This window comes from Mustela nivalis (assembly GCF_964662115.1).
Source record: "Mustela nivalis genome assembly, chromosome: 8".
Taxonomy (NCBI): Eukaryota; Metazoa; Chordata; class Mammalia; order Carnivora; family Mustelidae; genus Mustela; species Mustela nivalis.
In genome coordinates this window covers 40992585-41006282 of record NC_139027.1, presented here as the reverse complement: position 1 = coordinate 41006282, position 13698 = coordinate 40992585, and the positions used below count along the sequence as shown (strand labels likewise).

The following is a 13698-nucleotide window of genomic DNA, read 5'->3' as shown; positions in this document are numbered from 1 at the left end:
GGCTCCTTACTCCGCGGGGGGCCTGCTTCTCCCTCTGCCTCTGCCTTCCACTCTGCCTTCCACTCTGTCTGCCTGTGCTCGCTCGCTCTCTCTCTCTCTCTGACAAATAAATAAATAAAATCTTTAAAAAAAAAAAAAGAATACTTTGATGGTTTGACCCTCTTACAAGGTGACCAAATGGGTTTTTTATTTGGCCCAGGGTATAGTTTTGTTTATGTCTTCAGACTTTGAATATATTTAAGTCTCGATCCAATTCAAACTGGTTCCCTGGTTGGTTGAAAGAAAAACAGGTTTTATTTCTGTTGGGAGGAAAGTATATATTTTGAGTTCATTTTTAAATTCAACAAATTCATATAGTTAATTTAAGGGTTCAAGATTCAATCCACAGCTTCACTTAAGATCAACTTCCATATGCAGAGATTTAAAACTTAGAAAATTGTGGCCATATATTACCCATATTTTATTTCTTGGCCTACCATTTGCCTCATATGATGCCCGCACCCCAATTTATAGTAGACACTAGGTCATTTTTATTTCTCCACATAAAAGTCACATGACTTTTTGCTACCATAATGTTTTATTTACGCCTCACAATTACGATCCACGACACGGGCACTGATGTATCTGATCCAAGAACCGTTCGTAACACACATAGGTAAGAGCTGACAGTTCAACTTCTTTCTCAAAATCCTCTCTTCACTACTTTCTCAGCTCTAACTCCGAAAGTGTAGTGTCGAGTATTGGTAATTTGAAAAATATACCATATCTCTTCGTAGGATGGCTACCTTACTTTACTCCTCAAGTCCCTATTTAGGGACCACAAAGCGGTCACCTTTGTGTTATAACAAAGACAAGATACACAGCCACATTTATCTGATTCTTTCTCTTTCCTCTTCAATGTTGAGGCACTGCCAGACAGAAGGCTTTTAAACAGAAACATGATATGACACAAAATCCTGAGGTCGGAGCGGAATTTCTCTGCATGCCTCTTATGACCTAGATCAGGCTTTTTCTTTCAGGGTGCTGGCTAGATTCCCCCTTCTCGGGCATTTATCTTGGCCACAGAGGCTCCTAGTTCATCAAGGAAAGGATTTCCACAGCACTGAAAGTCATCGTTGGTGCTTTATGCTTCACTGTGCTCACATCCAGCATAGAGATGGTCACAGGAAACCAGGGGGTAAGGGGGGGAGCAGTAAAACCAAACCACCCATGGCCAACTCCAGCCTGTGCCGATGCCCAAACTCAAAGCACAGGAACACTACCAGGGCACACCGTGGGCGTGCAGCCTGCTGACGACTCTCCATCCCTCTGAAGGGTCTCAGGTCCTTGTATTTCCCAGATGATTTCCTGAAGCTCTGAAAGATTGTACATCTCCTAAATGACTGTCTTCTTCCAAAGCAGGATATATGTTATGCTTATTCAGCACTGAGACTGCACTGGAAGCAGGATATTTTTGGTGTTTCAGTATCCAAGATAAAAAGTCGGCCTTCGGCTCCGGTCATGATCCCAGGGTCCTGGGATCGAGCCTCACATTGGGCTCTCTGCTCCGCGGGGAACCTGCTTCCTCCTCTCTCTCTGCCTGCCTCTCTGCCTACTTGTGATCTCTGTCTGTCAAATAAATAAATAAAATATTTAAAAAAAAAAAAAAGAAGAAGAAGAAGAAAAGAAAAGAAATGTGTAAAAAAAAAAAAAGTGTGCAAGAGCCGCCCCTGGTCCTTACTCCATCCTGGAGTCTCACCTTCACTCTTGACACATACCCCATTGTTCAAACACCTCTGGAAGTTCACTCCAGGGGGAGGTTGCTTTCCCCCACCCACTGACAATGTGTGAAGGGTGAAAGTTGAGTGGTTTGTGTTTCAGATTATGTCAAAATGCTCCCATGCTAAAATGACTGAATTAGACCATCACAGCAACAGGCCAAAATAAATACTCTCTCGGGTGCCGTTGGGAGTTCTAATCTTGGCTAGTGTTGATCAGGACTTGGTACCATATTGTTACAGGATTTTTCCCTCTGCTGGGGCCCGGTCACTCCATGCCTGGTTTTTTGTTTTTGTTTTTTTTCTCCGTTGGTGCCTGGTCACTGGTTCCTGGTCATTTCGACCTGAGAGGGTTGCCACCAGAGTTTCTAAGTCTAGGGGGTTTTATGGGCTTTGTTGGCAGCTGTTTTAATCTGATTAACCCTCCCTGTGCCTGTCATCTGACAGGTTTTTGTCATCTGTCACGTGCAAAACGGTGGAGGGCTCCTTTCAGTGTGGTATAGAACCCTTTTAAGGGTGGTTTCCTCTTAGAGTGGGGGCCCCTTGTCCCTGCCTGACTGCCTTCTAACTAGCCTTCGTCATCACCAACTCATGTAGCGCTTTCAGAATAATTTTATCAAAACTTAACCATCGGGGCACCTGGGTGGCTCAGTAGGTTAAAGCCTCTGCCTTCGGCTCAGGTCATGATCCCAGGGTCCTGGGATCTAACCCCACATCGGGCTCTCCGCTCAGCAGCGAGCCTGCTTCCTCCTCTCTCTCTGTCTCTGCCTGTCTCTCTGCCTACTTATGATCTCTGTCTGTCAAATAAACAAATAAAATCTTAAAAAAAAAAAAAAAACTTACCCATCATCACTTCCATCTGCTCCAAGGCTCGTGCTGTTGTAGTGTAAGAATCTGATTGGAGCTGTTATGTTCATGGATAATAAGGAAAGTCAAAGGAGGGGTCATTTTTAATCACCAAACTTTGCCCTTTTCAGACATTATATACTTTCCTTCCTACATATGTAAAACATATGAAGTATTATTACACTTATATTATACATGAGAAAACTGAGGCCAGGATATTCATATGGAGTCCCAAGTTCACTCAGTGATTAAGTGACAGACCGAGAATTAAATGCGGTTCTGTCTGATTCCAACATCTGTGCTCTTTGTACTACATCTCGCCAGTTAATCCATTAATATTCACAGAGAACATTTGCATTTTATTCAAAGCTTTAACATTTTAAAGAGCATGAATGGGTTCCATAATAAATGCAGGCTGAGAGGAAGAAATGTCTCTCCCCAGAGAGCCAAGAGAAACTGCCCATCAGGCCCGCTGTTGGGGCAGAATATGAATGCCCCTCCACTGGCCTCATTTAGATTACTTTTCAAAGAAGCTTCAACCTCGTCCCTCTAGCTCATTCAAAGGCTGGAGGACAATGAGGCTGAGAGTGCTGGCTGACTACCAATAGGCTCTCTCCCCTCGTCCATTGTGATAGAATCCTGGGGTTTTTGTGAGTTTTTTGTTTGTTTTGTTTTTCATTTTTGTTTTTTAAAGATTTTATTTACTTATTTGACCCAGAGAGAGAGAGCACAAGCAGAGGGAAAGGCAGAGGGAGAGGGAAAAGCAGGCTCCCCACTGAGCAGAGAGCCCAATGTGGGCCTTGATCCCAGGACCCTGAGATCATGACCTGAGCCGAAGGCAGACATTTAACCGACTGAGCTACCTGGGTGCCCCTCGTTTTTTTTGTTGGTTTTTGTTTGTTTTGTTTTGTTTTGATCTCAGTCCATGACAGCCCAGGGAGAAAAAAGTTGGGGGGTGGACTGCTTCTCAGGTTTCTTTGCTGTTAAATGGGGCCAGCTGCCTAAAATCTGGCTGAGGGGAGGTAAACAACACTGATGTGTTGCACCTCCAAGGAACTTTCTTAAAGGCCAGTTGATCTGCCTACCATGCCCCAGCCCTTCCTCCACTTTGTAGACTGGAAGGTCAGCCCAAGGGTTGAAACCAATGCAGCCATCTTGGGCCATCAATTGACATTAACAGTACAAGGCACAAAAAGTGGATGAACATGCTGGATGGAGCCTGAATTGCTCACAACGTGTAGAACAGAGGCACAATACCAGCCGTAGACTGCCTCGTGCTCCACACCTCCTTGTCAGACAGAAATCATCTTCTGACTTCTTTAGTTTGGTTCTCTTTGATGAGGAAAGGAAATCAGTCTCAACTGAGAAACATAGGAAGGGTGAATACTCACATGTTTCCCAGTCTTACGGGATTTATGAACAATGATGGAGCCTAAGTAAGGGCAGTTTTGTTCAATAAACACTAGCTTTGAATATGAAGATTTCAAGGTGCATTAATGAGGAAGAAATAATTACAAAAATAATGAAAGGAAATTATCTCAATGTGGCCTTTTTTCCATTCTTAATGCAACCGGCATAATCTGAATATTGTGTCATCCCTTATAACTAATGCATTAGCATAAATAGAACATTTGAATGTATATAATAATTACTCAATTATAATGATCAAAGGGAAGAGGCAGCTGAAAACCAACCCTGATGCCAAATCCCAGCCTAAGAAAATATCATTACCTTTTAAGAAAAGAGACAGATCTTGATGCCATTAGCAGGGATGTGCTATTTTCAGAACTGTGTATCTACCTTCTTTAATAAGAAAGAATTAAACACCATTTTACCTTCTTAAGAGGCAGAAAGAGATGGAACATTCCAATATCCCCAGAAGTTTGTGACCTTGGCGGCAAATCGTTAACATCAGGGGGATTTAAAAACACATCTGGAGGCCTGGCCCTAGGGCGGAAGGTGAGATTCCCCACTTGGACAAGATTTAGAGCTTCTAGCGATGATAAAGCTATACCTGCTGCAGGGCCCTGCAGTTCTATTTGGAACCAAGCCCAGGGGCCATGGTTCCTCAACCTCTGGGGAGATTGCTTTGCCTCAGAAAGATGTTCTTTACAAGAAACTAAGAACAATGTGCGTTTTTGGAAACCGTGAAAGCCTCTCTCTCTCAGATCATCGTGCAGACAGTACAAAATCACCTAGGAAGCAACACTTGATCATTATTCCATGCACCTTCTGTTGCAGCCATGTGGGGAAGCAAAGTTGTGAACTGCTCCAGGATTTCCCTAAAGCCAAAAATCTGCCCGGTTCTTCTCTGGACAGATTTTCAGCTGCTGTAGCCCAATTTAGGGAAGGCAGCTGTCGGGCACATTTGGCCACACACCTAAATGGGAGCCTTTGGCATTCTGAGCTAAAAAAAAAAAAAAAAAAAAAAAAAAAAGACATTGCTGAGAGATAGCAGGAGAGAGTCCACAACAATCGGAGCCTTGGTGAGGACTTGGGAAAGCAAATCAATTTTTCTCGATTTTTTGGAAAGCTCTCGGCTGAGCCTAACATCAGAGATAATCTTATGGACAGAAAGTGCTTCAGAGCTTGCATTTCACAAGGCCAAGCTGATGCAGGCAGGACGGGTCTGAGGACCCACAGGAAGTCCCACAGAACCAGCCAACAAAGCGCAGGATGAAGTGAGAGTAGAGTTTATTGAGGGTAGATGGAGAATGCGGTACAGACAGTGTCTGGGTGACTCAGAAAGGAAGGAAGAATTTCAGTTTTGCTTCGGGTCAGGGGTTCTTCCTGAGGATGGTGGTCTGGTGTACATGTCTTCTCAGGCATCCAGGAACTGGTCCAACACAGATGAGTGTTCAGGTCCTCCTTGAGTCCTCCCAAAGTCCCTTATGTCCCGGAGCCAGGGCTCTTGGGTCTCATGGCGTCTGGAGTCCTTGGTCTTGGAAAACATACGTGACGACATTGTGTGGTCAGTCCTTAGATGTTATCTACTGTTCTGGAAGACTCCAAAGAAATCATTAGCTCTTTGACCTTTCCAAGGAGGACATACATTATGGGTACTAAAAGCCGTGTATAAGCTGGGAGGTCCTAGCAAGCAAAGGAGCAGCAGGGCACTTGGGTGGCTCAGTCAGTCAAGCGACTGCCTTTGGCTCAAATCGTGATCCCAGATCAAGTCCCACATCAGGCTCCCTTCTCAGCAGGAAGTACGCTTCTCCCTCTCCCTCTTCCCCTCCCCTTCTGCTCCTGCTGTCTCTTGCTTTCTCTCTCTCTCAAATAAATAAATAAAATTTTGGAAAAAAAAAAAAAAAAGAAAAGAAAGAAAGAAAAAGAAAAAAGAGGGGCACCTGGGTGGCTCAGTGGGTTAAGCCTTGCCTTTGGCTCAGGTCATGATCTCAGGGTCTTAGCACCGAGCTCCGCATTGAGAATCTTTGCTTCGCAGGGAGACTGCTTCCCCCACCCTCTCTCTGCCTGCCTCTCTGCCTACTTGTGATCTCTCTCTGTCAAATAAATAAATAAAATCTTAAAAAAAAAAAAAAGAAAGAAAGAAAAAAGAAAAGAAGCATCAAAAAAGCAGTCTTTCATGGGGTCCCTTCAGCTTCCCTATCGCAAAGCTTCTAAAAGAGGCAGAAAAGGATAATTTCATTAGCTGGTCCAAGGTTTAGAAAACATTTAAGTTCAAGATACCAGGAAAATCTACCCCCACCAATGCAAAGGTGATGGATGGGTTAACTCACCTTGCTGTGGTAGCCATTTCACAATACATACTTATATCAAATTATTACATTGTACCCTTTCAACTTATACAATGTTAGATGTCGATTATATATCAATAACTCTGGAAGAAGTTTTAACTTACAAGAGAAGCTCTAACATCATGAAAGTGATTTTTTTTTCTATAAAATGGGAAGGAGTATTTACCACCTTTCAAAACAAAGAAATAGGAAAATAATTATATGCAAGAAAGGGTTTCAAGATTTTCTATGTTGGGCTTTAGATAAAAATGGAAGACTAGATGGATGATAAATAATGACAGATGGATACATGGATAGATCCTGTTAGAGTTTAATATGTACATTAGTATTACACATCATACTGAAAGACCCCTGCCCTGGAAAGTCCCCTCCCCTAGAAGATAGGATAACTAACGGCTTGTTTGCTTTTCTGTGAACCGCTGGCTTTTAGGCGTAGATTAGGTTATTAATTGCGTGATTAATTGCTCTCTTGCCCTTCTGTAACTGCTTGGCTTATAGAAATAATAGAAGACGCCATGATGGCATTCCTACCTTCCCCCTTCTTGTTCCCCCTCCCTGCCTCTCTCTTCGCGCGCGCGGGTCCCCAAAGCCAATCAGCAAACTCCACTAAGGCCTTTTTCTAACTGTCAACCAATCAGTTGCGCCCCACCCAAAACTTGTTTGTACCTGTCTATAAAAACCCGGCACCACCCCAGCCAGGTGTGCTCAGCTAGCAGGAGCTGCTGACCACCCGCAGGCACGCGCTGACCACCCGCAGGCGCCTGCGTAACAATAAAGAACCTCTTGCTGATTGCATCCAGTGGCAGTGTTGGATTCTTGGGTAAGGGGATCCGCGGGTCTTTCAATACAATTACATACCAATATACAAATTAAACTCCAGAGAAATTGGTTTCTCTTCAATTTTCCTAGTTTCGACAACTCACGATACAACTAAGAAAACAAGCAAAGAAACATTTTCTACTTCTAAGTTCAGAAATACCACTTTCAGGGGCAGCAATGTCCTCAAAGGGCTTGCTGAAATCAGCCACAAAGCAAACAGGACTTCTGAGCAGAGGACTCTTGGAGAGCCTCCAGGTAAGGATCAGCCAGAAGGGACCACGGATGCTTGAGGATCAGTCTGGGTGTGGCCCTCTCATGGGAAATACTCCGACTAGCCCCCAGGGTAGACCTTGATGAAAGGTGAGGATGAGCACAGGAAAGGGAGTCACAACACTATGGAAGGAGGGACCTCAGCCTCCTCTTTCCTTCATACCCCTGGTCCAACTCCAAATACTGGGGAAACAATGGCTTTGATTATGCCAGAGAATGAAGTTTTAAAATAATCACAATGGAGTCTCACACAATTGACATGAGACAGGTTTGTGAACAGAAAGCGTCTGAGAAATGAGGAAATGGGACTGAGGCCATAAGGAATCTTGCTACCTAGCAGAAAGGTTGGAGAGTGCAGAGCTGGTAGCACTTGCTTAGGAAACAAACAAACAACAAAAACTGTTTCCTGTTTCTACCCCAAAGGAGTGGCAACTCTTCGATAAACTTGTCACATATAATATACACTCTGAAGTTTTCCTAAATGAGTATAAGCTTTGTCTCTCCTGCTGCTTCTCAATATAACTCTATATGTATCTAGTGGCATCTCTATGAAATATCTAAGAATGACTCATATTTACATGGTGACTCAATCCACAGGGTTCTTTCACTTTTCAAAAAAACAAAAAAATCTTGTTAAGTCAAGTGTCAGCCTTTGGCTCAGGTCATGATCCCAGGGTCCTGGGATGGAGCCTACACCCGGCTCCCTGCTCAGTGGGAAGTCTGCTTCTCCTTCTCCCTTTGCCCCTCCCGCTGCTTTTGCTGTAAGGACCTATTTAGCCAGAGGCTTCCATCCAGATTAAACAATAACCTTGTTGTTTAACCCTAAAACTGTCCCTGCTCCCCTTCCCCCAGGGGACTTACTTAAAAACAAGTCCTGGAAACCAGCCCCAGGTAACAAAGCCCAGATACAAGGATGGGTCAGGCCAGGTGAAAACATCCGATCAGTGCAGTGCGGGGTTGCATACTCTCTCCCTAGCTACCAAGGAGTATGGGCCCCGCCCTTTGGGAGCCTTTTGGACACCAATTCTAACCAAGGTGATAGGCTAAGTCAAATGCCTACTATAGGGTAAATTGTAATTCAGTTGGTCACCTAGCATCACTGTGCAGCTTTCTCTGTGTTACAATTTCATTGGCCACCTCTGTGTGGACAGGCCCAACCGCATGGCCTTTGTGCTTAAAAAATAGTCTGTGAAACAGAGAAAGGTCGCCCTCTCTTGTAAGAGGTGCAGCCCAAATGTTCGGTTTGATTCTTGATGCTTGGCGTGAAATAAAGCTTTGCTTGACCTTCGCTTTTTATCAGTCTCGCTCCTTTAATCACGGGCCCATTATTGGGGGACCTAACAATGCTCTCGTTCGTTCTCTCTCAAATAAATAAATAAAAATTAAAATATTAAAATAAAAATCTTACAACAGTAATTGTGGCAGTTCAAATCACACAGCGAGAAAAGAGGAAACCCAGGCTCAAAATCAGCTCTCAAATCCCACAAAACTCAAAGCCCAGATTTCTGTTTCCATCTCCAGCTGGTGTCCCCTCCTGGACTGGCCCGGTCTCTCTCTGTGAACTGGCTTGATGGAGTTTGGTTGCTTGCCACGCGCCCTCCTCCTCTGTGTGCCCTTCCCTCTTTCCTGCCCCTCTGACTCTTTCCACTCATGCTTTTCTCCCTAACCTTTGCTGCTGCTCCTCCCATGTCCACGCCTGCTCACTTCACGCTGTGTTCATGCTCATCAGAAAGAAAACAGTGGCTGAATCCAAATGCTACCCCTGAATCAGTGGTGGCCCCTGCAGGAAACAAATCAAGCCCAGGAGTACTCAGCACTCAGCAGCAGAAAAACTTCCCTCGGAAGGGAATACTTCACAACTGTTGAATCAAGGTTTTTGGTGGGTTGTTTTTCACCCCCCTTCAGTGAGAAGGATAGGTTTGTCAAATCAAAGCTGCTATTTCTTCTTTAGTGTCTGATTTAGGTGATTATACATCAGAGGGAAGCACTTGTAAAAGGATTATAGCATTATAGAAAAATAATTGGAATGTTTCATCTCTCTGCCTATCATAGCTTGTTAAAGTTGCTGTAGGGACTAGCTAGATTAATTAGAAAGAAGGAATATGCTTATTTCTCTAATTCAACACTCTGATGGTCAGATATTCCTGTTTATCTTAGTAAATGTTAAGAAGAGATCATGGATATCGTCCTAATTCTGCAATTTACAAGATACATAAATCTCCCCCTCCCTCTTGCAGGGCAAGTGTGTGACGGGCTAAAACCTAGGCTACTGTAGAAAGGCCCCTTTTCTTTTCCATTAGGTATTATGGACTGATTTTAAGGATATCTATCAGTTTTCTCATTCATTTGGATAATATGGACAATAAGCCCACAGAGTTCACTATTCTGAATAGATGTATTTTGTAAGCCTGAGCTAACCATTCTGACAATCTAATGCATTCTAACAAGCAGTTAGTTAAAGTTTCTCCTTCATGGTGAGCTATTGATCAACTCCCCAAATACTTAAATACAAATAAAAATAGCAACAGAAAAAATTAAAGTTGGGGAAATTGTGAATTAGGAAAAATTATCGGGGCACCTGGGTGGCTCAGTTGGTTAAACCTCAGACTTCTGCTCAGGTCATAATCTCGGGGTGTTGGGATCAAGCCCTGAGTCGAGCTCCCACACTGGGCTCCAGGCTCCACAGGGAGTCTACTCCCTCTGCTTCTGCCCCCCAACTACCCCCCTCCAAGGTTCATGTACACACAGACACCCTCTCTCTCTCTATCTTTCAAATAAAATCTTTAAATTAACAAAATAAAACAAGATTATCTTTAGTGCCTCATTTTCTATCTAAATAGTCTCTCTCCCTTTATGATTTTACCCTCTCCTAATACCAAATACCCAAAAACCCAAATACCCAAAACCCAAATACCCCAAAACCTCAAATCCCTTCTTCACCCCCAGAATCTTCACACATGCCTGCGTGGCAACACACTAGTCTCTCAAAACAGACTAGACCTCTGTTCCATTCCCTAGCTCAGCCATAGTAACCATGCTTTACTAAGTACCCTGTGCCCATGTTTCCTACATGTTCATGAGTTTATACATTACCCCCCCCCCCCCCGTTAAGGTATTTCCGTGTACAGTACATTACCTCTTCATTAACCCAATTATTATTTGGCAAGGGCTTTGCAAAATATACCTAAATCCACAGGGTTGAGCATTTCCAGCACCACAGTAGGTCAGCAAAGAGACGATTTTTCAACAAGACTTTTCCTACCTTCTAGACCATACCACGCAGGCAGCTACCCCCACCCCACCCCGTGACCTGATTTCCCTTCACAGGGATGGCTGACACTCTTGTTCATATGAGCCTTCCTCCATGTTAAGTGTACATTCGCTTTATTGGCCCTAGAACAGACCCTAGCAGCCTCTCATCTATAATAAACAGAAAAGAACTAACTTGTAGGACCATTGCCTTCCTCCCTCTCCTACTTCCCACAGTCCAACAACCCCAAAGGGATCCTCCAGCTCCCCTTCCCCACAGTGCTCTGAAAAGCATTTCCTATGGACCTTAGGTCCATGCCTCCAAACCCCTTAGTGCTCAAACATTGAAACTATTTCCCCCTAACAGTGGACCAGGAATGTGTCTGGGGGTTAACTAACGATGAAAGCTAGTAGAATTAAAAACATGAAGAACCAGAACAGCCTGAAGACAGGATTAGCAAACTAGATGCCTGAGCTAGGAAGAAGGCCCCGACAAGCTGGCTAACTACTTGACAACTTTGCCTCAGGCTACCCACTCCCGGAGACCCGGGGAATGTGTCTTCTTCCATGACTGTCAAACATCCAAATGTCTTTTTAAGAGGTCGCTCTAAAGATCCTTTCTTTTGCTTCTTCATCACGTCCTTCTTTTGCTCACTCCTTCAAGCATGCACAATGGGAAAGCACTGCGGAAAATGCACTGTGCTAAGATTTCTCTGTGGAGTCTGGCGGCCGGCAGAAAGAATAAGCTGAAGACCCAGGGCAGGGTTCTCAGGTCACAGCTGGCTCCGAGGACACAGACTGCGCATCCGTCTTGTCTCCACCCACATACGCACGCACGCACGCACGCACGTACGCGTCCACGCATACGCACACGACGAGTATAAATAACTCCACCCCCTCCAGCACCAAACAGAAGATGCTCAGGCCTCCATAGACAGAAGCCTGAAGAACCCCAACACACGAAGTAGGAGAAAATAGCCTGCCAGGCTGCACTTGTCACACAAGAGCAAGAAATACCAGAGTATGTACCGCAGCCTGGGCTGACTCGGAAAGCACGGGGTGGTCGTGCTCACTGACGACCGACACCCTCCCCGCTGGTGAACCCTCCAAGGACCAGCTCTGCCACTCTTGAGAGCAGGTGGCAGGCTAGAGGAAATGGGAAGAGAAACACGCAGATGGAGCAGGAGCAGGGGAGGAGGACTGGAGCACTTGTCTCCCCAACCTTTCTTGTGAAGGGCGATAGGAGATAGGCTCTCAAATTGCAGAACCCAGAAACAGAAAAGGATGAGAAATAATCAATGGAAAATGAACCACATGGACAGTAAGTTCTGAGAGTTCAGAGGAAGAAGAAATCAGAGGGAAAAAACGGGAGGGGGGTGATAATAAGAAAACTGCCAAAGAGAAAGAGATCTTTTGCAGAAGTGACTCAGAAGTAACACTCACAAACAGCAGGCCAAATCAGGAAGGAGATAAAGTGGTCTTGCCAACCCATGCCAATATGGCCTTCTATCATTTCTTCCACCGAGCCAACTGATGCTACAGGGGCTCCAAAGAGCAGAAGCAGCCTAGGTCTGTTTACCCTTCGCAGGCGTTAGCTGCCTTCCCAGTCACAGTGCATGAGCCTCACCATGAGCCAGAATGAGATGCTTTTTATCACTGCTTCTCTGACCTTTGGGTAAAGAACTTCCAACTCCCTGATGCAGATAAGATCAGGTTTCTCCAATCCCAGCAGAGCATGTACCCTTCTGTTTTTTGCTTCAATAAAACATAGAAAGGTGGAAATTTAGCCACAGGTCCCCTATTGTACTTTGTGGATAAAAGGTCTAGAGGCAAGGTCCAAGACTTATGGCAAAACCTTAGATGTGTCGATCAAGCTGGCAAAGCTCCTCACAGTGCACTGACCATGTTTCTAAAGCTAATACTTAAGGAAAATGGGGGCCGCCTGGTATCATGCTTTGCCATGATTCTCATTCCTCATGCTGAGCAGCAATACCGGGAAATAAAACTTGGCTCAGAGAATACCTGGGGTCCAAGGTAAAAGGTCAAGGTTAGGTTTGAAGATGCAACAAATCAAATTCCTGACCTCGGCCAATGCTGAGATCTGAGAAGCAGGTGAACGGACTCAACCCATAAGCACAGCTCACAACTGAAATGGAAGGGTGACAGAAGGGTGAGTGAACAGGACATGGCAAGTGACAGAGGTAAAATCAAGAAGATCCCTAAATGCTGTCTTTCTCCTGCCTTGTAGGGAAAGGAAATTAGTAGCTTGGGTAGGTTGCCACAGCCTATCCGAAAGGCAGGTGTCAGAGGGTTATTCTGTGCAGACTGGCCAAAATTTCCCTCCTGGAAAACAAGCTTGGTTACCCTGCTATCACTGCACTGACCTAAAGGAGATCTCTCCGAAATCCTACTGAGAAAATAGCAAACTTCTGTAGGACTTTTCCCGAAACCTGGAGGATGTTGAATAGCCCTTTAAAAATGCTGCTTCTTGTTCCAGTTGCACAATGGCTGAGAGGGCTCAAGAGAAAGGGGCTCAACAAGAAGTTGAGTCAAGAAGTGGGGCTAGGGGCACCTGGGTGGCTCAGTCGGTTGAGTGGCTGCCTTCAGCTCAGGTCATGATCCCAGGGTCCTGGGATCGAGCCCCCATCAGGCTCCCTGTTCAGCGGGGATCCTGCCTCTCCCTCTCCCTCTGCCTGCCACTCTGCCTCCTTGTGCTCTGTCAAATTAAAAAAAAAAAAAAAATGGGGCTAAACTAACCTTGCCTGATTGGATACCTAGCAGTTGTTCACAGAAGATTCTGGGGGCCACAGCCAAAATCCATCACCCAGTGAGAGAATCCATCAAGATGGCAAGAACTCAAAGCCTAGAGCAACATTTCCCGAAGAGCAGAGGGCCATCTGCCTCAGAATCAACCAGGGGCATTGTTAGGAAGCCAGTCTGGGCCCTACCCTAGAATTATACAGAATATCGGGAAATGAGCGCAGGAATCTGCATTTTTAAAG

General features: G+C 44.9%; 1 long non-coding RNA gene across 1 annotated transcript in view; it reads right to left on the bottom strand.

The window, feature by feature from the left end:
- Positions 1–5280: 5280 nt before the first annotated feature.
- Positions 5281–13698, bottom strand: part of LOC309870937 — a 74649-nt gene continuing 66231 nt past the window's right edge. The window contains exon 3 of the long non-coding RNA XR_014314882.1: positions 5281–5544. This is a non-coding gene — a long non-coding RNA (uncharacterized lncRNA). The remainder of the gene's footprint in view (positions 5545–13698) is intronic.